The 24,740-nt window shown below is 38.6% G+C and overlaps 1 long non-coding RNA gene and 1 pseudogene across 1 annotated transcript in view; one reads left to right on the top strand and one right to left on the bottom strand.

Annotated features, from left to right (window-relative positions):
- The window catches only part of LOC148946492 (uncharacterized), a 265,010-nt gene that overhangs the window by 42,842 nt on the left and 197,428 nt on the right, over window positions 1–24,740 (bottom strand). The window lies entirely within an intron of this gene.
- LOC148946496 (5.8S ribosomal RNA) lies at window positions 6,489–6,643 on the top strand (annotated as a pseudogene).

The following is a 24,740-nucleotide window of genomic DNA, read 5'->3' as shown; positions in this document are numbered from 1 at the left end:
CCTTTGTATATTCCTCTCAAATACATAAGTATTATAAATAGGCTAATGACGAAGAGCTAATACTGCTCAAGCACTGTAAAAATATAATAAGAATATGTAAAATGATATGAATATTTATTCATCAGTACGAGGGACAGAACCATTCCACGAGGGAGGAACATCCGAATTTTTTACCCTTGTCACCTTTGCTGCGGTGGGGGGGGGGGGGCAACAGGCTTGTTGCTCACTTTCGTCAAATTGTTCACATTAATTCAGCTTTTTTTGCTTGAATTTCAGTTGGGAGGGACTGCTGCTGACTTAAATAAATAAAAGGATTCAGCATTGAAATACAATATCAGAAGAAACACTGCACTCTACTGTAACTCTAAGCATAGACTATCTCAAAACTAGTTGTACCTTTCTGATATAAATTTACAACAAGAACTCATTTCTAAGAAAAATTGTCTTGACATCAAAGTTTACTGTTTACTCATTAAATGTTCAGAATACAAAACTGAAAGAATACAGACTACAGAATACAAATTCCTTTGTTATTTTCACAAGATACCAGATGATTTAACAGATTTATTCTCAATATAAAAAGCTTGTGTTACTAAAAAAAGGGGAGTTAAAATTACCTTTGTTTTAATTCAAAAGATAGTAAGCACTATTTGAGAGATTTCTCTAAACATTAAAAAGTTTCAAATTCCTAAAAAGAGTCTAGATTGGTGTAAGTGGGTAAGCAATTATTTATTATAGAATTCTAGTTTAGCAGCTTTTTGCTAACGTTTTTTTAATCATAAGAAAGTCGAGTTTTTTTTCTGAATTTTGCATTATATTACATCTACTTCTGTAAAGCTGATATTCTGCAACTTTACCAAGGAATGTGCCCTAATACTACACACAACACCCTTTTATTTATTAGGGGTAGCATGTTTCCTTTACAAGTACTAAACCTTGGTAAACCGTGTGCTAAACTGTTTTTCTGAGTTCGCATTATATTACATCTACTTCTGGAAAGCTGCTAATCTGCAGTATTACCAAAGAAAGAGCCTTAATGGTACACACTACACCCTTTTATTTATTAGGAGTAGCATGTTTCCTATACATGTACTGAACCATGGCAAATCTACCATAAAATAACACTGTGTCTATCCTAGAGGAGTGGTAGCTCACTCACGTGTGCCTGCCTCATTTTTAGGAGTGACGAAAAGGCCAGGATATACTGTACCCTGGGCCTACACCAGTGGTTCTCAACCAACTTTGGGCTATGCCCCACCTAGGCATTTTTTTTTTTTTTTATTATTATGTCCCCTTTGTGATTTTTAAATTTTGTAATTCAAAATTTTACATGTTTTGCATGAAGAAAGCTTAGAAGGCAATTACTTGATATCATTTTTTGGGTAATCCTCTTGTCTGAACACCTTTTATGCAACATAGAATGTCATTGCAATACTATTATATCTCTTTTTTTCTTCCTAAAATGCATTTGAATGTGACATCATTCACATGAAAAAGATCTTTTTTTAATTAAGACTGTAAAGTATAGTAAGTCTCAAAGGGTGCATGTCCTACCCAAGACCCACCAAAATATTACCAAGCCCCACTGATGAGGTCTGTGCCCCATGTTTGGAGTTACAGGAATATACCAAAATTGGAAAACAACCTAGCCTATCCAGGGAAAAATAAAACAGACACTGAGTTGGCTAGCCCTTGTACACTAGCTACAATTCATAAAATATTATAGAGTAGGCTGAGGGTATATAAATGACTAAAATTCAAAGACAATATAGGTAAAGCTGAACCTTGTTACCCTTGATGAGCTCAAATATCTCCATTTCTCCAGAATCCCAAGTATAAATGATTAAGAATTTATTCACTTTTAGAGATGAGTTAAATTATAGTTTATGATTGTATTAAGGAAGTTTTCAGAATTTGTGGCATCAGTTTTTCAATACAAGTTAAGGTATCACGATAGGTACACTATAGATTTTGCTTTAGTATATTTGGAAAGAATATAAAAACTGTATAAAGTGATATTTTCACTTTGGTTTTAGCTAAGTATTATAAGACCTTCCAGATTTATATTGTATAGTTTTTTGTCAACTTTACTTTACAGCAATTGCTAATCAATCAACAAGATAAAGTAGGTGCACTAAGAAAAGAGGCGGATAGGAGGGGGGATAATGAATCAATTTGTTTAGTTCTTATTCACATCCACTTGAACAGAAACAACTTAATAAAAAAGTTAGATACAAAGTTCCAAATGGAATGAAAGTCTTGCTCAGGTTCCAGGGTAACCTAGATAGAGGGCTATTTACCATTTAATAAACCAGACTGGGCCTATTTGGTCAAATTCTAGTTCAGGGGCTTTTTGTTAACTTGGAGATTAGATAAATGAAGAAGCCAGTGCTAATACATGCTGTCCAAGCCAAGTCGTTAGTGCTCTGGACTTGAAATCCTGAAGTTAGGGGTTCAAGTCCAACCCTGTTCAGTCTGGGTCAAGCCAGAGTTGAGCCAGCTCTAAATGGGTACCTGGAGAAATCTAGGGAAAAACACAGGAAGCATTGGATAATTTGCCTACAACCACGCATTGCACTCCCGGCCAAAGGCATTACATCAGGAGATCAGTACCTGCACAACACAGACCATTGGTCAGCAAGCAAGACAGTTTATTTTTAAGTTTTAAAGTATGCTAATACCTTTGCTCAGTTAAAATTCACAAGGTTTTAAAGACCTATAAATCTTTTTGTTCTTCTTTTTTATTTGGAGATACACCTCTTATATGGGGAAGAAATTCTACCAAATTGAGAAATAGCCTATTTGTGCATTAAATTTCCTATACTTTTCTCATTCTTCAAATTGGTTAGCAGTTTACCAAAAGAACTGAAAATTCCATCCACCTTCAAAGTACCTTGTTCACTGCAGGGTATCTGGACCATATTGCCACATATATGCAACACAGTCAAAGACCATATTGCCAAAAAAAAACTAATCAGACTTTCATATTAAAAGGGGAACAATCAATTGCTAGTGCTTTCACCAAATTTCCCGTCACTTATTCTTGTAGCATACCTAGTTGATTTCTACCGCCAAGTTCAGGAGTTGATTGTTCATTGGCTGTGCTTGACTTATTTCCTGATCGAAAAAATTAATCAATTTAAAAGCCAGACGAACATGATAACGAAACAGTCAATAAGTCTTTAAGCACCCCAGAGCCTACAAATGTGAACCCTATAGTTATTTCTAGCCCTCCTAGACCCTCCGCACCAGCCAATCCCCAGAAACAACCTAGAACTGATGGCACCAGCTCTGCCGTGGCCATAGAGTCTAACCAGCTAGTGTTAGTTATGTCACTTATAGTGGCAGGATCTTCAAATTTTTCACTTGGAATTACCTTTACCAACTGAAATCAACCTTGAGAGTTCTAAAATCTCAATACAAAAATATTCCGGCATTCTAGAATCAGTGGCTCACAAGCACAGTTTGGTAGATGACACTGCCAAAAAGTCCTAAGCAGATCAGCTTATGTGTAGAAGCCACAGAACAGGGTTTATCTGTGGTCTAAATGATAATTGACATCTTAAAGTGGGCTAAGGTTCTCAGCACCAATATAAAAGCCATATAAATGTTGATAGCTTGAAAGGCTTTCCTATAGGTGAAATGAACCAAAGTTCACTTGTATATAGTACATTCTATATACAGGTATAGTACATACATTTTTTAAAATGTATATACTCTAGTCGTTTGTTGTTTGTTGATAAAAATAAAATCCATTACAATCAATTTGATTTTTTCCCTAAACACACAACATTACAAGGCCCTTTATGAGGGTAGAATTCCAGTTGTGATTTTCCTTGATGTCAGAAAAGTGTTTGACAGCATATCACATACTATCCTACTCTCCAAAAATGGAACACATATGGATACGGGGAAACATTTATCATTGGTTTGAAATTTATTTATCTGAAAGGTCTATAAGTATTGACCCTATGCTTCAAGATCAATTCCATGTTGATTTTGGTGTCCCTCAAGGGTCTATCCTACAACTTTCTTTATTCCTTATATTCATCAATGATCTTTTTATTGCTGTATCTGAACAAACTAAACAAAGTTGCTGTAGCATTTGTGATCATAATTTTGTTCCACCTAGTGGTGCAGCTCAAGATCCAGTTCTATTTGCATTTGCAGATAATAGTACTCTTGGGTGTTCAGAAATTAAAGATTCTTCCCTTATCAAAAAAGTGTATTCTGTTCTAGGAACAACCTTTGCTTGGTTCAATGCAAATTGCATTGTCCTAAATCTAGTCTACTTATTTTTATAGATCACATACTTCTTGTCCTTTGGCTCAAACTTTTTCTACCACTCAAGAATATAACTCGTCCCCCTGATAGACATGTTCAAATCCTGGGTATTTTATTGGACAAAAATATGTCTTTCAAACATCACTCTGCTCTCTTGAAATGTAAGCTCTCCAGAAACCTGGGAGTTCTTCAGAAGCTTTTTCATTGTTTCCCTTTTCAATAATAAAGATCCTCTTTCACTCTCTCATTCAACCTTATATGTACTACTGTTCAACAGTATGGCTATCAACATTCTCTTCTTTTACCCTTCATGCTTTCAAAATTTATAACAAGGCAATTAAATTAGTGTTTGAGGTGACAGACCAGCTCAGCATGAATTTATTGGATGGTGAATCCACAGACATTTTTCTTTTCTCTTGTTTCATTTTCAATTATTTTCATGGACTCCTCTCTAATTTCTACAAACAATTACTTCTTTTAAATTTTTAAGTAGTTTTGTTGTTGTTTAATTTTCTTTTTCTTGTCCTTCTGTTTGATTTTTGTGCTATTAATTAATATTATGATTGGTTCCCCTAGTGTGCAAGACATAGATTACCACACAGAAAGTTACCACTGGGTAATTTACCAGGTAATGGTAAGTTTTAGGACAAATTTACAGGTGAGTTTAAGTTTTTGATAAACAAAAGTGTTCTCAAGTGAAACATATCTATCTGCAAGAGAGCTGCCACTTCAATAAAAATCTATAATACAAAAATTTCATTCATCATATTCAATACATGAGTCATACCCCTTTGAGCTTATACTGATATTGCTCTGTTGACTACCTCTTTGTGTTTTCATGCCTGATTAAAAAAAAAGCAGATATGTGATGAATTAAGTCAGTCTGAATAAATAAGAAGTTCATAGCAGAGGTCAATTTAATTTGGTGAGTTTTTCACTTTTCACTCAAATTTTTTTACTTGCTATCTTTAACTATAGAATAAATAATCAGTGAATTATATATCTGGCTATAATGCAGGTATTAAGGCCTATTTATAAAAAATATTCCTGTCCAATCTCTTCTAATCTAGCATTGCAATGGTGACACAGTAGCACCTAGTGCCCAAACATAAATGTTTCCCATCATCCCACTATATTCTTAATTATTTCTGGATGAAGTATCATTATAAGGAGGTTTTTACAAAATCGAATTGAATCTTTTCTTTGGAATCTTGGTTTTCAAATGGATACTTGTGCTGGCTTGTGAGATTTTTCATGGGGGAAGGGACATTAATATGAAGGTGACGCCGGATTTCCCACTATTATTTAAAAAAGTGGTAACGAACTATGTTACTTTGAATGGGGATACAGGTGAATTTGGGCTGAACTCTATCTATAATAATTTATTAAAATCTGACAGAGTGAAGTTCAATTCACCAAATGTAGTTGACCTTTGTCCAAATGTCGTATCATTGAACGCTAATGAACCGAATCCAAGAAGGACAAAGAGGCTAGCTTCCGCCTTTGCTTTGAAAAGAATTATAGATTTAAACAATATGTATTTTTTTTATTTCGTACACAAACTTTTGTATTTAATTGTTTTAGTTTAGTTTTACAACGGATGAGTATATGTGACCGAAATATCTGGTATTTTTGTGGATTTCCTATACACATGTCTATTAAAAAGGATTTTATCCTTATTTTGAACTTTATTTTATCGTCATGGAAAGGCAGTGTGGTCTCCGAAATTATCTATGTTAAAGTTTAGTTGTTTAGGTTCTTTGCCACAAATAAAAGTTATTTCTTCATACTTTTTTTTTGGATTGGCACTGCATAAGTGATTTATTTTGTTTTTGTAGAAATTTGATGCAGCCCTACGAAGTTGCTTCGTTAAATTTTTCCTTAATTTGTTGGCCTCTAGAATTTTCCTTCTTTAAGGCATTTAATTTCTTCCGGAATTATTTTTTTAAGGTTATGATTGAAGAACAGTTTATCAGTGGAAGATTAGTGTTCCATTTTGTCACTGGAACACTAAGTGTGAATTCGTAGAGAAAAATAGTCATATGGGGACTAGATTGGCTCTGTGATTCCGAGATCAAGGATACCACTCCGCGTAACTAAAGGGGGTGAAGGTGAGCTTGCCCCAATATAGCTTGACTCCAGGTGTGCAAGGGTGTAATTGCATTGGCCTTGTTTGAGGGAGAATTAGAAACATTCATTAGAATCACCCTGGAGGATGGATCACTTGGCTCACATTGCGAAGACGAACGCAGCAAGACGCGTGATTTCATGCGAACTGCAGGACTCATGGAACCTCTATATTTTGAACGCCCATTGCATGTCCAGCCTTTGAGCTTAGACTACGTCTGGCTCAGAGACAGATGTTATTATCATACGGTATTGTATATCATCGCTGCAAGGCTGCTTGCTTCAATTTGTTGTTGATTCCAACCCATGTAGAATGTAGGCGATCTCGTCAAGTTTTGTGTCAACTTTTGATGTTCAGAGGTTTTGGTGAGAGGTATTGATCTCGTTATACTGGTCTCATTTGCCTCTTTTGTCTCTGGAATAGACAATCCATGGTACAAGGAGTGCAAGTGATGTCATCAAGTATACAAGGCCCAGGGCTATGCCTCTTGTGGATCACCCTTTTACTTGTCACCCAACTGGGTAATGGTAACTGAGCTCCTTTTTGGCGGAACAAGAAGAGTGTTATCATTATGGGTTGTGCATAGTAGAAGCCATAATGAGGATGAATATAAATTCTTCTCAACTAAAACACTTTTACTGAAATCCTACAGCACAGGAATAGACTACTATGACTTAGGTAGTAGGAAATTGGTTTATTTGATGTTGAGCTGTTGACTCCAAGGGGCATGCTGGCACTACAGGGTTAGTGATGACCCTGTGACTTTGGATGGTTGTTTTGAAAAACAAATAAACCTGTCAGTTTCTATAAAAAAAACACCCTCAGCTCAGGCGACACGATCAAACGTGCAAATCGATCGTTACAGCTTGGAATAGGGGCGAGAGATTATTCGAACCATCTAGTAGCTAGGTCCTCCCAAAGTTTCCTTTAGGATTACTGGCGCTCAGGCACAGGAGACGGGAGTTTTATCCGGTAAAGCACGTGATTAGAGGCCTTGGGGCCGTATCGATCTCAGCCTATTCTCAAAATATCAATGGGTGAGATGCCTTGCCGACCGTGTCGACCGAAAGAGAACGAAAAAGATCCAAAATCTTTGGTAGCAAAGATTTCGAATCCAAGTGCCCAGTGGGCCATTTTTGGTAAGCAGAACTGGCGCTGTGGGATGAACCAAATGTTCGGTTAAAGCGCCCAAACCAATGCACATTCCCGATCCCACGGAAAGGAGTTGGTTGCTCCAGACAGCAGGGCGGTGGCCATGGAAGGTCGGAAACCGCTAAGGAGTGCGTAACAACTCACCCGCCAAAGCAACTAGCCCTTAAAATGGGAGGCGCTTTAGCATTGTGCTGATACCGGACCACCAGTCGCAGAGCTCGTCGATCCTTGGTGATCATCGCTGACGCGCCGGTGAGTAGGGAGGTGCACTGGTTTCATTGAAAGGTTTGGAAGTGAAGTAGCACACACTCAAGAGACATCCTTGATGCCTGACGTGGGGCAGGGTTCCATATGAACAATGGTTGGACATGAGTCAGTCGGTCCTAAGTCCCATCTGAAATGGTAGAACGAGACGAGCGTTGAACGAAAGAAATAAGAAGTGTTCATCGCAAAGCGTGAGACTTTTGGCAAGGGCGAAAGGGAATACCGTTTTTATTTCGAAACCTTGTTGGGTTAACGTTCAGATCCTCATATCCGTCTCCGCAAAGACAATTAACCATGGGAAGCTGGCGCGAGTGCCGGAAAGTTTTCTTTTCTGTGTAAGGGAGATATAAACCCTGGATTTCTTCCGTTATGGGATAGGGTTAAGCTTCCGAAGAGCGATGCACTTGAATGACGTCTTCGCACTCTTGTCGGACCTTGAAAGCCATGGCGAGGACTACGTCTAGTCCTCCTATCAGACCGTACCGATAACCACATAAAGTTCTTAAGGCGAACGGCCTCTAGACGATCGATGACTGTAGGTAAGGGAAATCAGCACATTGGATCCTTAACTTCGGGATAAGGATCGGCTCTGAAGGTTGAGTGTCGGGCTTGGAGCAAGATACGACTGGCTACCGAATTGGGCTTAGGTGCTTGCAAGGGTGCTCTATCCCTTTTCAAGCTGGTCGTGGACGGCCCAAGTAGTGCTCATAGTGCCATGCTTCGGCTTGGCGCGGAGCCTCGGTGCCCAATCAACGACCAACTCAGAACTGACACGATCCAGGGGAATCCGACTGTCAAATTAAAACAAAGCATTGCGAAGGCGCCATTTCGTGTCGACGCATTGTGATTTCTGCCCAATGCTCTGAATGTCAACGTAAAGAAATTCAACCAAGTGCGGGGAAACGACGGGAGTAACTATGAATCTCTTGCTGAAGATTGGTTTCTCTTAAGGGGATTAGCTAATCTTGCTTTTACAGTCCTAGTTCTCACTCCCTTTGGGAGGCAGGCACCATGATGGGACGTTAGGAGGGATATCATTGAGACCTCGTACTTGATTACTATGGTGACAGTTGTAGTTACTCTTAAGAGAGGGAACACTCGCCACTTGTTGGATGTTAGAATTGAGAGTGTAATCGAGCTGAATGCTGAGTAAGCTTTGTCTTCATCTGATCACAGTGTGACAGGGAGATCTACTCTTGGGCCAATGAGGCTGTCACGTAACTGACGAGTATGAATGTCGGACAGGGAGGCTTGTATTGACCAGGACCTAGGATTCCAATGGGAACCACGCGAGTCCTTCATGTGACTTAACCACTGGGCATTGCAGACTGTCGATTGGGGGTTGACTGCCGAACCCGAGTAGGAGTTGTGACCAAGAAATTTCAGACAGAAGGCAGGTTGTTCCAGAGTAGGGCATCATCCGTGATGAACTCTGAGGATGGAAGAAGTACAGCAATTTTCCCATTTTGTACTTCTGGGGTGACCCCAGGTACTTGGAAGAAATTTGGTACCCTCTATTATACCTGGCCCTCTTCCCCCCAGGGGGTAAGTGGCCTCTCCTGACGCCCGAATACTGTTAAAATACGCAGTTCCAACCTTCACGATGGTCTTCGCGGAGGTCCCTAACTCTCATGGTCTAGGTAAGGGAATATGGCAGTCCTTCAGGTAGGAAGGGAACGGCCGCATATGTCAGAGGGAGGGTTAAATGTTGTCAGTCAAAGGTAACAACTGCTAAAGGCGTTCTATTGCTACGATAGCGGCAAGGGTCTGGTGGTACCTCTCTCGTAGGAAACCAACCGGTTGAACCAGATAAGAAAGGTGCATCCGTTATATATCACCTATCAGTAATGAAAAGCACAAATTATGATCAAAACACTGTCCGTATTGCCTCCGACGCGGACGGACGGGGTAGGAGCATTAAAGAGTGTGAGAATGTTGGCCGTTCACATCGCGAGATCCAGGCTCCTTGTCCTTCAATATTCGGAGTCACGGACTACAAAAGCATGGCTTGTTCAATTTGTGGCTACAAGTCTCGACAAGTTGCCGTCGGTGAGTGGTTATTTCCCGCACTGCAAAGGTTCTGACCCGCGAGGTGTGGCTGAGTCGTCCATGGCTCAATCATCATGTGTGAGTGCGATTTTTGTAGATGATACGAGTGCCTGTTTAGATGGTGGCAGGACAAGGGAATCTGTGATGGATAGGAATGTTGAGATGAATAGGGACGTTTTAGAAAGAATCGATGTGGTGGGCAACAAGGATGTGGTAAGCATAGATTTAGAAGACCAGGGCGACGTTGGTTTCATTGGGACACAGGGTTCTTCGGAACCCGCTACCCAAGCCAACGTCAGTGTGGGTGAGGGCCCCATGTTAAAGTGCATTGTTGCTCGCTGAGGCAGGAGTTTTATGTCTGCGTCGGGTCTGGGACAGCATATGCCACACCAGCACACGGTCGAACACAATAAGCGTTTCGCGGGAATTAAACGGGCTAGATGGTCTGACGATGAACTGAATCGGGTCACAAAAATCGAAGTCAAACATGGGAAGCTGATTAATATCAATCGGATCATTGCTTCTGAGATGTCTGGAAGGACAGTGGGGACGATAAAGAAGGCCCGTAAGCGACCCAAGTACCTTGGGATATTTGAGGACCTTGTACGTCGGCGTGCAGACCGCAAGGCCCGACTGATATCCCCGGAAAAGAACCGGTAAAAAATCAGAGAGTCAACCACCGACCCCAGCAACGAAAGAGCTCTCTGGAGAGCTAGATGCGGGTGTGATAGAAGATAATCTTGCTGTTGGAGAGGAGGCAACGGCGGAAGAACCCCCCCCCCGGGGTCTTGATTCCAGGGTTTGAGGAGATGAGCCCAGGGGCCAAAAGCTTCAGGGATAAAGCCTTTTTTTGCTGGAAAAAAAGTTATCTGTTGATAGCCGCTGTCGGTAGTTCTCAGACAGCTGCCTCACAGGCTCTGGGATGGAGAAACGGATGGGGGGAGGGAGTAGATGACATGGGGGCGGTCTGGCAGTAGGTTCAGCCTCAACAGACAAAAACCGACCCAGGACGATGCTCCAAAACGAAGAGTTCGTGAGAAGAGACCGCAGGAACGGAAATTTCGAGTTTGTCAGGAGCTATTCAGACGCAGTGAGAAGGACTGCTTAGACGCAGTCCTAAGCGTAGATGGGATTGAGAGGGGAAAATTCTCACCTCTAGCGAGAAAGCTGCGCTCCTCGCAGAGTATAAGGCTTTGTTTGAATCAGAGCCCCTCAGGATTGAGGAAGGATTCGTGCCCTCAGTAACAAAGCTGGGGGACGAGATGACTTGTTCAATTACCCCTGAGAAAGTGATTTGCTCAAGTATCCAGTCCTGAAAAAGGTGGATCGCCATGTCTTAGCTACTCTGTTAAATGTTTTTTTGGCGGTCAGAAAGACGCAAGTGTGTCTGAAACATTGTGGAACCACACTAGTGCCAAAAGTCCAGGGCAACAGCTTACCTGGAAAATTTCGACCAATTACGATAGCCAGCACTTTGCTTCGGCTATACACGAAAATAATTGTAAATAGGGTTAATCCCTCAGAGCTTTTGTGTGGGAGCCAAAGAGGCTTCGTGTGTAGACCTTGTTGCTTCGAGAATATATGTACTGTCGGAGCGTTGATCAAGGAGGCACGCACTCCGGGAAGGTCCATCTGCCTCGTTACAGTGGAACTGTTCAAAGCGTTTGACACGGTGCAGCACTCAAGTGTGCTTCGGGCATTGAATCGTTTCTCTATGAGTGCTAAACTGGCCCGTATGATTGCCGAACTATATTCAGATGTGTCTAACAAGCTGAAGGTAAGAAGGGGAGAACTAGGTCACGTTCAGATGATGGTTAGAGTTAAACAAGGAAACGCTCTGAGTCCAACGCTTTTTAACATGGTTATAGACGAGTTCCTTGCCGCCGTGAGTCGAAGTGCAACCGTTGCTAATGCACCAGAATTCAGCTATGGCAGAGTGAAAGTTGCAGCGATTGGGTTCGCTGACAACGTGCTGCTAATTTCGGAGTCCCGAAATGGGGCTGAAACATTAATTGAGTGGTTGTCCGATTTTTGCAGGCGCCAGCACCTGCGGATCAACGCTAATAAGTGTTAATCGTTGTGCCTAGAGTGGCAGGGTAAAGCTAAGAGGCACACAGTCTTGGGAGATGTCATTCTTTTCAAGCGTACAGAGGCGGAGGCTCTTGTCGAGGAAGGCCCCTTAGGCATCTCGGCCGTTGGCATGACTGGGTCTCTGAGTTATCTGGGATTCCAGATACGACCGGATAAAAGTTGTTTAACCAATAATGCCAACGTCACGTCCTCGCTAGCAAGGCTAGAGAGGGCCCACCTTAAGGGGGCGCAGAAGATTAGATTGGCGAGATTTCTGGTTGATCGTCATTTTTACAAATCCAACCCTTTGACGAATATGTGCAGGCACGGATGTACTTCGAAGGAAACAATTCAACGCGTCTTACAATCCTGTAAAAACGTTCACGGGGACCTGGTCAAGCGGCATGACTCCGGTGTCAATTCTCTGATAGAGCAAGTTGAAGGAAGCAGCTGAAGATCTAGTCATGAAACATATTTGACTCAAAGCACACAAAGGATCAAACCGGATCTAGTAATTGTTAAGTTAGGTGTGCCCTATATTGTGGGTGTGATGGTGGCTTACAATCACCCGATGGTATTTAATAGAGCAGCTGAAGAAAAGATACAGAAGTATGGCGTTCTCACCCCTGAAGATATGCCCCCTGACTTAGGTGAAGTTTCCAGTCTTGAGGTTGTCCCAGTTGTTCTTGGGGCTCGGGGAGGTTGGAGACGTGCCAATTCTTGAATTAAGAAGATTCTTGGTATATCACACAGCTTCGCCAAAATTAACATCATCCGGGTAATAAAAGCAAGCTTATTGATGTTGAGGCTACATGGTAGCCTGCAGAGATCACGAAACGGGAACGGTAACAATGTATTAACCCTCACCAGTAGCAGTATTAGTCGTAGGAATAGAGTAGCATGGTCTAATCAATTGAATGTGTATAGTTTACTCAATATAGATGGATTGACCTCTGCAGCTACGGCCACTGGGCAATTCAGGTAAGGGATCTCCCAAGGGGAGGTCGCGTGCGGCAAGTGCTTGTCGCACGGGGCTAAAGACTCGCGTTGAACCGCAATGACGGGTGGTTTCGGTTCACAAAAATTCCTGGAAGTGGGACGGACTTGTTTCTATCGACATGCTCCACTAAACCCCACAAGCCAGTTATAAGTTTGCTTCACTCTCATATATGGGACCGTCCAAAGGTAGGGCTGAATCTACTTGGAGGTCATGGATGGGTGCCTATGGCAGATTTGGGACTGCTCTGTCGGACGCCTTTTCTTATTATTGAGAGTCGAGATGGACCACAGGCAAGGTCCCTATGGGTCTGTATATGACTGATGGGTATGGAAGGTTATAACTGGAACCTGGCTTCCAGAGAGTGGAGTTGCCAGGGCAGGTCTGCTAGTTTTCAGGTTTTGTCAGTGGCAACTCACCTAACCAGCGGCTTTGTAAGGCTTCTTCCTAATAGATTTTTGAATTTTCCTTTCCTATCTCTGTTCTTTTCTAATTTAAACGTTAGCATGTTACAGTTCACTCCCCTTATTGGATTGGGCTGTTCAGGACCGTTTTTTGGCCGCTAGGTTGGCAATGGGCAGTGAAAACCCGTTTTTAACCCAGACCGACCGGCATTTTAACCCTCTAAAAGGCTCAATTGAGTACCTGTGCAGGGTAAGCTCATTCCTTAGTTAGAAGGAGCGAGTCTAGAGATTGGAGCCTTAGGGCTGGTATTGTTGAGTATCAGGTCCGCAGGTACTCACCTCCTAGTTGTAGCTTATGTCAGGGACCAAGGTTGCAGTCAGGAGACAAATGATAACGCAAAAATAGCCAAATTCCTCGCCATCTAATTATCAACGCGCATGAATGGATTAACAAGATTCCTACTGTCCCTATCTACTGTCTAGCGAAACCACTGCCAGGGGAACGGGCCTGGTAACGTCTGCGGGGAAAGATTTTGAATTGATGTTATCAAGTATGTTGCAGTAGGTTGCATCAAGACATGGCTAATTGTAGAAATAGAAACGCCAAGACAGATAGTCCAAGTCATTGAGAGGCCTGAAATGAATTGAATTGAAGTTATCAAGTATTTTGCAGTAGGTTGCATCAAGACATGGCTAATCGTAGAAAGAGAAAAGCCAAGACAGATAGTCCAAGTCATTGAGAGGCAAATGTTTAAATGGCTGGGGCACGGGTAAACGGCAGGAGTAAGCATGACTCTCTTATTGGACACATACTTGTTTGTTAGTTTTGGGAAAGGCATATTCGTACCCAGTCAAATCTAAGAGAATCTATTTGCATATCGAATAAAAACCGAAACTGCAGACAAGCAAAAAGTAATACAACGCAAAACACTCTGGCTCAATCTATTTGGTAAATCCTTTTTAAGTCAGATCTTTGCCCTACGACTTCTTCACCAACGTTTCATTCACAGAATAGATACCATCTCAGTTTTTCTTGAATTCATCGCTGCATTTGAGTCGATAATACGACCCTTGTTATGGCAAATAATGCTCGAAGACAGTGTTCCTACGAAAATAGTCAACCTGGTAAGAGCATACTTTGAAAATAACCTGAGTAACGTACGAAAATATGGTGAGCTATCTGAATTATTTTAAAAAGCATACGATGTCTGTCAAGGATGTCAGCCATTGCCAATTCATTTCAAGTACATTATAGATTCGATTTTGATAAACACATAGTAAGAAGATGACGGTGTCACCTTTTCATCACGAGAAAAAATTGTTTACATCGAATATGCAGACAATGGTACTCTGCTCAAAGACTCCGCTCAGAAAACACAAAATATGATACAAAGAGAAGCGAAAAACGGCTAGTGAGACAGGACTTGCGATCAGTATCCCAAAAATAAAGTATTTTCAACCAAATAGAACATTTCTATATACATCAGTGGAGAACCTATTGAGAGGGTGGAAGAGTTCAAATACCTAGAGTCATCGACAGATGCTAGAGATGGAGCCACTAGTGAGATTCAAGGCAGAACTATCAAAGCTGAGTCCATCTTTTGCCAGCTCCGCCGACCACTTTCGACTAGAAGCGAAATCAAACTCGGAACAAAACTCGGGATCTACTCAGCATGCGTACGTTCTATTTTGCTATATGGATTTGAGGCCGGGATTCTCAATGTGGAAGAAGAGCCTCAGCTTAAATCTTGACCGAAAATTTCTACGGGCTATTAGCAACATGCGGCTGGTACAAAGACTCAGCAGCCAAGAGCTAATGAAAGCCAGCGGGCAAAAGCATGACGTTTCCACCATGATCAATAAAAGACGTCTTAAGTGTTAAGATCACGTAATGAGGCACTCAGAAGATCCCTTGACGCTCCAAGTAATACTAGACCCCGATCCCTGATGGAAGAAAAAAACAGAAGGCAAGATTAAATCTTGGTATGACGTCGTCATAAATCATGCCAAACAACTTGGGGGATTTCAAAAGCATGGTCACAATTGGGACAAAGCGCGGCTAGAGTTTCTTCGGCAACTCACAGAAGACAGAACCCAATGGAAGCCTTTTGTACACTAGCTCCTAGGTGCCGAGTTGGGCTGAATAGCCTGTGTCTCGTCTTAAGTAAGTAAGTATGTTGGCGGTAGAAAACAAGGTAAAGAAATTTTTTCCTAGAGCTGGGACCTCAACCATGATAAGCGAAAACTTAAACCTCATACCTAGAGATACGGATTAGAGTTGGCAAATACCCTAAAAATTGAATAATCTATATTGGTTCTCTAAAGATCCCGGTTACAGTGACCTTTTGTTGCTAGATAAATTTCGTGCCCCCAAAATTTGTAAGAAAATTGAAGCAAACCCTAAATGTGTAAAATATGTGGAAGTACATCATCCCTTACTTGAGATTCGCATTATCAGCAGTTCTTATACGAACCAAGTTCCCCATATTATGCTTCAAAAGGAAATAAAATTATTTTAAGACGAAAAAATCACGGCAAGCAAAAAAAGACACTTACAAAATCTTTTAAACCCCTTTTTATTTTCACATCAATTTATACAAAAATTAAACGTTGAAATAGACCTCATAATATAATACAAGTTTCTAGAATCTAACCTATATCAAAATTACCAGAACACCAATGAGCATGACAAATAAAGTCCTCCGGCCCAAAAGCCCCAAGGCAATGTTTTCCATTTATTTTAGAAAGAAAAGAAGAATCCCAAATTCTGAGAGAGAAGATAGAAACTGCTGCAGAAGATGAAGAAGAAATTTCATACCGTAAGTCTTATGTTGCAGTTCTTCGAGATGTTGCAGAAGAAGAAGAAGAAGAAGAAGAAGAAGAAGAAGAAGATGTTGCAGTTAATACATTAAAACATGCGAAAGACCAGTATTTCTGATACTTTATTAGGTATTTGCCTAACCTTTAAGTTTTTAACTATTTAATGTCTTTAGACCACGACGAGTGTTGAAATGACATAGTATAAAATAAGATTTAAAAGCAGAACACCAACCATCCAGGTAACGGGGGACCTCTCTTACCCTTAATAGGTTAACCAATTCTCACTTTGGCTAAGTTCAAATTACAGTCGGCGTTTATTGCTCAGATTTACTTTATCTACAAAACAAGAATAATACAATAATAATATTTCTAGATAAATCTGAACAAAATCCCGTGAAAATCCTTAAGCATGGTAAATAAGTTCAAAACTTACTAACCAGCTTGAGATACAGTTGGCCAATAGCCGTAAATGATAATAAGAAGCGCCGGGAGTTGCCCATAATCTTAACCCCTCCAAAACACAAGAATGGTAGAACACCTCCTAGAAAGAAGGCATTCAAGAAAGAGAACAAACAGCTTGCCAAATATATCTAATAGGTAATGAAATCAATAAACAAAAATTTAAATGGGCTTTACATGGAGCCATGAGCGATATAGACTATGAGTCACTTGGTTCAATACGACAATACGAAAGATCCCTCTTATTAGATTAAGAAGGACTTAATTATAGACACACACATCATGTGCATGTGCCCCCCCACACGCCCCTTTCCCCCAAATGTATCCAATAGAAATTCTAAACAGCATATAACAAGGCCTTTCCCGGAAATCAAAACATGCTCAAAATAGCTCCACAAATTGTCTGATAAATATAAAATCCTATTGAACATTTGCTCTATTTAATTAATCAATTTTCTTTTCTTTTACAGTTGTTACTAGACAATATCCCTTATGCTAGAAATGATCATATAAATAAGCTATGGACACTTAAAAAAGCAAAACATATCCCACTGAAATTGCCCGAATATATGAATTATGTGCCAACAGAGAAATAATGGTAAAAACACAAGAATTTAAGCAGGAATCAGATGAGCCATGGAGATACCATAAAGAAATCTACAAAATTAACTGCGACATTGTACACTTGAAGACGGTGAGTAGTAAGAGTAAACTAAACTATTTACACATTTTGTGATTTTTTCTTATATAGGGGAGAGTATTCATACTTGGCACATTCCAAAGGGTTATTTGGTACAGGCCTAAGAAGACACCCATAACATATTGCAAAAAAAAACGAAAATTGCACAACTACTTTGCAATAGGTGAATAAGGAAGTTCCAAATCCAAAGTCACCATTTTGTCTTAAAGTAGATGGATTCCATTTAAGACACGTCACAAGTATTGTTACTTTGGATATGTCCTATGTATGGCAACTATAAACAGAAATGAAATAGCCAGGGTTATTTTGGTTTGACATGTTGAGATATCCTGACATCTTGGAAGTCAGTGAGTTAAGACTATGAGTACGCGAGAAAAATTGGATTGTTGTATCCTTCAAGTTGGGACAAAAATGAAAGTTTATACTTTACTGTTACCGTTTTTAGATTGAATTCGAAAAATTATATAAGGTTAATGTAATTGATACTGATTTTTATTTTTTTTTTTTTTTCTTGGAAGATTATTTTAATTTTATCGGCAAATTATTTGATTAATTAAGCTCTATAATTTTATTTTTAATTCTAGCTTTTGGTACTGCCGACACCCCTTATTTTAAATGGATTATTCTTTCTACACCATTCAAATTGAAATTAAACACTGAACTACCATTTTTTACAGTCTTAATTATGTATTAATCTCTCAGTTAAGATTATTTGAGAGAAAAGAAGGGCTGAACCCATGTTTTGCACTTACTCAAGGCTTGACAAAGGGTGTTTTCACTATAGAAAAAGCCAAAATCCTTCTAATTCTGTTCTGAAAAAAAAATTCTATTACTGGAAAATTCAGTAGTGAATTTTCGTAGTTTATTTAAGGGATGTGATTTCGCATTCCAAAAAACTTTCAAATTTTTACTTCAAATATTTTCCATGTACTGATAATCAATATAAACTTGCAGGGCGTTTAGACAGGACCAATGGAAAGCCTTTTTAAGCAGAATATAAAGATATTTATTTTATTTTGAAAAATTTATTTTGCTGACATGTCGGGTCAGAGAGCAAAATGTGATAGGAAAATTAACATTGCAATGGATTTAGGGAGATTAACCTTAAAATCGGCGCAGCAGTTTTCGGATATCGAGACCAACAAACATGTAATGATGGACGGTTCCCCCAAATGGTACTTTCAAGCCCCCTGTTTTTTTTTAAAATAAGCTGTTCATATCGGGCTTATCAAACACTGAAAGTGGTAATTTGTCCTTAAACAGGGTTTTGCGACAGAGCTTCCCCAGAGCAACTTGTTTTGATCGATTGGAAATAAAGAACCACTGTATGTCTGCTCTTCTTATTTTAGATTTCACTAATCCATTGCCCTTTGAGTCATTTGCTTTACTATCAGGAGCTTTCTCAAGGGAAGCAGCCTGACTTTATATATATATATATTTTTTTTAGTTGGATTGGGTTTGTTGTGTGCTGCACCAGCCGCATATACTTCATCTGTGTGCATATCAATTGTGTGCTTCCTTTTAAGATAGTATATAAATGTCATGGCAGAGGCTTCTTTAGCCTTTAGAGACCCTCTGCAGAAGTTGCACCTAATACTTTCTTTACTTCCTTTTTTCCGTAGGGTACCCAGAGAGATGTCTTGGAACATCCAAGTCGTCATCAGAAAATGACATCATGCTTGTCTTAAAACAAAGGTTGATTCTAAGATTTTTCATAAAATTAGAAGCACCTTCCAGTAGCCTACCATTTTGAAAATTGTACTTCCAGCCAAATAAGCTTTTTTACCTTCGTGGCGTGATTAGTGGGAAAGGGGACAATTGCCTCCTGAGCGGTTTCGTTTGCGCAATGAGCCAAGACAATTTGTCGGCAAATAAAAGCAAAATGACAGCTCCTGACGACCGTTTCCTAGAAGCATAGACCATTTGCAGCACAGTGTTCATTTTTACGGGCATTTACTTGTCTATAAAATGTGTTTAAGATAAATATACAAGAAATAATACACTGCTTAGTGACAATTTTTTTTTTTTATTTATTGTGCTTTATGGCAAAAATTACCGTGTTCACCAGAAGATAGGATCTCCTACAGAATGAGAAAAGTTTATCAGCATTTTATAAGACTTTGGCTAGTTACGCCGGAATCATCTAGTTAGGCCACCTTTTCAACTCTAGGCTTTTCCTTGAAAGGGTGGTTTTCATTGATTATATTTAGAGATGGTTTTATTAACATGAGCAAAAGCATATTTGGCATCTTGAAAAAGTATATCTTGTTATGTTGATGCAATAATACGTACCAGCAAAAACATATATTTCTACTGGACAAGACTTCAATTCATTTAAATTCCACTCTGACTAAACATTTAATAAAATTTACAATTTTTACAAATAGGCTAGTATGGTAATCATAGCAGGTCACTGTTATCTAGAAGCATAAATTCCATAAAAACCGTTGAATTAAAGTTTTCCCGGTAAAAGGTGCATCATAGTCCCCATATAATTTAGGATACAGAGGCTCTACCAATAGAACCAGGACATACAGCAATAAATTATTTATTTGTATCCTGCTTCACCTCGACAGCACCAGTGCAACTTTGCTGTTCAATTGACTGAATAATATACACTAAAAAATAAGATGTTTTTGTGGAACAAAACTGCACTTTAACCATTCTCCTATTTACACACATACCTACTCTCATCTGACTTCTAAGCCCTAATTTGGCCAAGCAAAAACAATCTAGCAGCACTATTTGATATGTTAGACACACTGAGTGCCATCATTTTACTTATTTCTACTTTATATTGACGCTCCAATTCCAAAAACTGTATGGGGCATAACCACACTTCTTCAAAATTTTAAATTATGATTTAAAACACTATTTTTTAAGTTCTAAATTTCTTACTATATATTTCGCTAAACAATAGAATGAAAATCGAGAACAGAAAAAAAAACATGTAGAAAAAAAAACAGACACAGGAAAACATTGTTATTATAAAAAACAGAAACAGGACAGGTAAATAAAAAACAGCTCATTTATCTCTTTTCTGTTTATTTTTTGTAAAAACAGAACAGATAGATGTACTTTAATAACAGAAAGAGTGCCCATGCTTAGTCCTGTGGGCATGGTCAGTCATAAAGCTCTGAAAACCTTTTATTTGGGGTTTCCAATTGCCTTCAAATGGCTCATAGAACTGATATACTAATTGAGTTACCCGTAGTTCATGCCCATCTACCTTGGTTCTGTCCTAGGATGCATGATAGACTATCTATCAACAAGTGAAATGACATCATTTTTATACAGTTATAAAAAAATGCTTATGCCAGTTTGGCCTCTCGCTGAGACTTTCTGTCTGGGTTTTTTCTCCAATTAGCAATCTCTCTCAATTTCTCACCACAGCCCTTGAATTTGATTTGAATCAAAAGATTTTCCTTTGAGCAGTAAATCTATTTCTCAAGGCTTCACTTTTATAACATAAAGATTATGCAAGGTCGGCAACGGGTCCTTTGTAGGGGGGTTGGGTGGATGTATGTGTTTCGAAAAATTGTCCAAAGGGATTAGTGAGGCTCTGGATCAAATCTGGAAAGTTCCATTTGCCTAATTTACCTACTTTTCAAGATAGCCAGAAGCCTCTCGTCTAGAATTTTAGCTCAAATAGAAACAGTAGAAATGAGTTCAAGAATGTTAACCTTCTTTTGAATCTGACTTACAACAATAGTAGCTATTCATTGCAAAAATGACGAGGACAATAGAAGAGGCAAATACAAGATAATTATTAATATTCAAAATACAAAGCATAGCCTTTACAAGGAACAAAAGTATATTTTTACTATATTAGCATATTAGTACTAAATGTATATTATTAAGGATGGGATGATATTACATGAAATTTTGTCATCAATTTTAACATTTGAAAGCTAGCATTACCTTTCTTCACAAATTGTACAAACAGCGCCCCCCACAAATAAATAAATTAAGGTTAGAAATGATAGTTATTTCTTTTATTTATATCTGGAATTAGTTGTTCAGGAACAGAAAAATTAACTTTAGGGTTAAAATTCTTCAAAAAATTTAAACTGTAAAATGTTACTTTTTTCCATTCACAGCCACTAGTGAAGACTTTGACATCATCAATAATTACCACAGCCCTCCTAGATTCACCCTTAACACAAATTTCTACTCAGCTCAATCCATCAGTGTATTTCTATTTACTTCCATATTAGTGGCAATATTTCTAATCATGAATAAAAATAAAACTGGGCATAAAATATTACCTAGAATAACTCCACAGAATACAGAGAGTATCTGAGAGATAAATATTATATTTAATAAATAAAAATAATTTTGAAAAAAAAAACTTAAAACCATCAAATTACGGTTCAAAGAAGATTCAACAAATAGTTATTTTTATATTAAAATATTTTACATATTTATTATCCTTTGCGGTATTGTTATTAAACTTTTGAACTATTTTCAGCAAAAGGGCTATATCAAAATTTTGATTGGATGCATTTACGGAAAAGAAGCGTAAAAAAGGGGGGCTGATTACCTTCCAATCCCTTTTGAGTCTTAAAAAGGCCAATAGAATTTTTGATTTCCAATTGAATGAAGACACTGAAGAATGAAATCCCTTACAATATAAGTGATTTTAAACAGAAAATTCGAAAAGGGTATGGGGTGATTCTGTCTCGTAAGCAGTTGTACAAACGCCACATTCTGGCACGAATCTTAGGCCATATCTTCTGTCACTTTTCCGGCCCAGATTTACTATTGGTGAGAAAAAACAATCCGCAGTATGTTTTGTCAGCTTGCGAAATACCTGCTAAACCATCCTCTCTGGCGAAAAAATCGGCAGATATCACCATGTTATAGAGTAGATGATCCTTTAGCTGTGATTTTGGTCAGTAGGGAGAAGCTCCTGAGGTGTGTATACCCCACATAGAGTATACACGAGGCAATAGGCAGCCGTTGGTAAAACCTGTTCTTTTTATTCATTGTTTTGCCCCAGTTTTCTTTCTTTCTATTTTTTTTAGATTTTCTTTAACCTAGTTTTTGTTTCTCGATTTTTTTAAATGAATCTATTAATTTAATTAATATTCTTATTTGAAAATTCATTAAAAATTATAATAATTTATTTTATTTTTTTCTTTCTCCATCTTTTGAACTTGTGATGTATTAATATAAGTTGTTCTTCATTAGTTGTGTTTGCAGTTTTAACTTTAGTTTTCTTTACTCCATTCTTTGCTCTCCATTCTTTTCTTTACACCAAAACTAACCTGACAATTTTCAATACCCAGATTTATAAATCACTGGTCTTTCTAGCCCATCGCTGTATTTTACTTATAAATATTGGATTGACTTAAATGTATTTTTAATACACTTGAAAATTAATTTGGTATTATTTACCTGAAGACCATTGTTGCTTGATTCGAGTTCATTTATTCTGGCAGTAAAATTATCTACTTGAAGTCGATATGGTCCCTTCCTCAATTTCGGAATCATTGTAATTTGGCTGTCTTTGAATGCCGGCTTGTAGCTGGTCTATCTGAAACAACAACAAAAAACAATGGTGAAATAAAAAAAACTAAAAACTGAAACAAGCAGACGGAAAAAAATAAACTGAAAAAAGTAGAAAAAAGACTAGTAAAAAACTTTTTCATGCCCGTTAACTAGAAAAGTTTCCCCAAAGCTTCATTATTTACGTAGATTTTAAATATGCAACACTATATTTTACGCTGTCCTAGCTGAGTGGTTAGCACGCTAGTCATGAAATTTTTTTAACGAAAGATCACGAGTCCTTCTGTCGCTGGTTATCTGCCATAGAATGGGGGTCAGTGGCGTGACTCTGTAAGCTCCGCCAGAGTCAACTCAGCTCAAACTGGGTACCTGAAGAAATCTGGAGCGGAAACACAGGATGGGTGCGTAAAAATACAGGATAGCTGGCCCCCCATTTCACTTCCTAACTGATGAAACGGAGATCAGCACCAGCAGTAGAGACTATAAAGTCCAAAGTCTTAAATTATATATATAGCCACTTTTCAGTTTTTCGCTTCCTGACGTTGATTAAATGATTTTCTGTTACACAGCGCGAGCAATCAATCTTGTGTTGTTTTTCTTTAACTTAGTATCGTTTATACTCCAGTTTTGTCTTTTATTATTGTGGGTAAAAGACAAATAACTAAATATATGAGGCTGTTAGTTAAGATTTTGAAGCAAAGCGGTCAAACTAGGCTTAAGTAGAAATCCCATTACTATCATTGTCTAAAATCATCACAAGCAAATTATTCTAAATAACAAATATGGAATGCTGATGGATAATCCAGCAATGGTCAAGTTTTAAAGCTTTTCTCGAAAGAATTAATTTATGTATAAAATTTATAAATTGCTCTTCCAGGAATTGTATGTTCCTGGTCCTACATTAAGAAACTTAAAAACAAACTTTTTCGCATGCTGACCTATGTTCTGCTTAGCACAGGTACCAATCTATTGATTCATGCCTTCAGCCGGGAGTGCAATGGTGGTTGGGGCAAACCATCTGACGCTTCCCATGTTTTTCTCCCCAGATTTCTCCAGGTACCCATTAAAAGCTGGGCCAACTCTAGCTAGACTTACAGAGTCACTCCATTGACCCCCGTTCCAAACCAAATAACATGCAACACCAGGACTCGAACCCCTGACTTTTGGATTTCAAGTCTGGAGTGCTAACCACTCGGCTGGAACAGCTCAAATTCGTCAATATGGTGCTGTATTGACTTTTCCAAAACGTAAGATACATAAGCTTACAGAACAGAAAATTTTACGTAGAACTCGAGTCTAAATCCCACTGCTGAGGTCACGGAAAACAATTTATTTTCTAAGATTACATAAAGTAACATAATGTCACATTTTGTCACAATTATTAAATGTTTAATTAACAAGCACCAAAATCGCCAAAAAAGGTCATGAACATGAATATCAACAAAATGTGAATCTGCCTTTTTAGATCAAAATGACACTAGCCGATTTGGTCTTCCCACTAATTCGACAACTATTTTGTTAAAGCTAGAAACCAATGTTTTAAAACTTAACTGGACATGTATGGCAAATTTTTAGCGTCCAGTAATAAAGAAAACACAAATCTATGAGAAAAAAAAAACATGAAAAAAAACTATACAAGTGAAAAGCAAGAAAGCCAACATATACAGTAGAAAATATATACGCACTTTAAGTCTGGGAGAACCGACAACTGATACTAAATTCCATAGAATCTACAACTATAAGTCCAGCTTTATTAACTTTAATTTTGAGTCCCTTGATTGCAAGAAAATTTTACCCCAATGACCGGGAATATTGTAGTGTCCCCTGAACTGTCAAAGACAATATATTATAAAACTAAACCTTAAAAGCCACGACAATTTTCTAATTCATTTTTCCAATACA

Source organism: Artemia sp. Qi Xiang Cuo, chromosome 12, assembly GCF_049724085.1.
Source record: "Artemia sp. Qi Xiang Cuo chromosome 12, ASM4972408v1, whole genome shotgun sequence".
In the NCBI taxonomy this organism is placed as follows: domain Eukaryota; kingdom Metazoa; phylum Arthropoda; class Branchiopoda; order Anostraca; family Artemiidae; genus Artemia; species Artemia sp. Qi Xiang Cuo.
The sequence above is the reverse complement of the archived record's forward strand: the minus strand, read 5'-3'. Positions and strand labels throughout refer to the sequence as shown.